Below are 592 nucleotides of genomic sequence, written 5' to 3'. Positions count from 1 at the left end.
TTTTTTTTTCTACTCACAATCTTCTTCTCTTCTTCCTCAGCTTTATTCAACGCTTGTTTCTCTACCAGAAGAAGAGGGAACTCTTTATCAACCTTCAAGAACAAGCCTTCGAAGAATTCTCGGATTTCAACATGTAAATCATGGCATTCATCAGTATCCATAACCGCGTATTCCATACATTCACGACACAGCCATCGACCATCTGCAAGCATTACATACTTGGTTCCAAAAGACTGCAAAGTAAGAAAGAACCATTATATATATTGCAAGTCAACAAACCAGAGAGAAGGGTTTCTATTATTGAAAGTCGTAAAACCCAAAACTTTGAGAAGGACCTCTTCTAATCTTTCACAGCTGCAACACTTGGCAGTTCCATCATTGTCATGACAAGGACAGTATTTCTTTTTCCAGAACGGATGCTTATTGTACTTTATACCTTCCTCAGTTGAAGGAATCTGAAAGAGTTATTATACATGCAACATATATCTATAAGTAACTAATTAAAGACCAACTCTGTTCACTTTACTACAAACAGTATAAAAGAGCAACTACAATGAGAAGTTGATTTACCTTTTGTTTGCAGACATAGCAG

The 592-nt window shown here is 36.3% G+C and overlaps 1 long non-coding RNA gene across 1 annotated transcript; it reads right to left on the bottom strand.

Moving 5' to 3' along the window:
- Nucleotides 1-22: 22 nt before the first annotated feature.
- Nucleotides 23-592, bottom strand: LOC104774734. Its single transcript, XR_765474.1, has 3 exons — nt 571-592; nt 336-455; nt 23-233 (listed from the first exon to the last, which is right to left on the bottom strand). It is a non-coding gene; the product is annotated as an uncharacterized LOC104774734 (long non-coding RNA).

Source organism: Camelina sativa, unplaced genomic scaffold (assembly GCF_000633955.1).
Source record: "Camelina sativa cultivar DH55 unplaced genomic scaffold, Cs unpScaffold05050, whole genome shotgun sequence".
NCBI lineage: Eukaryota > Viridiplantae > Streptophyta > Magnoliopsida > Brassicales > Brassicaceae > Camelina > Camelina sativa.
Note: the sequence above shows the minus strand (reverse complement) of the source record. Positions and strands in the feature narration are given on the sequence as shown.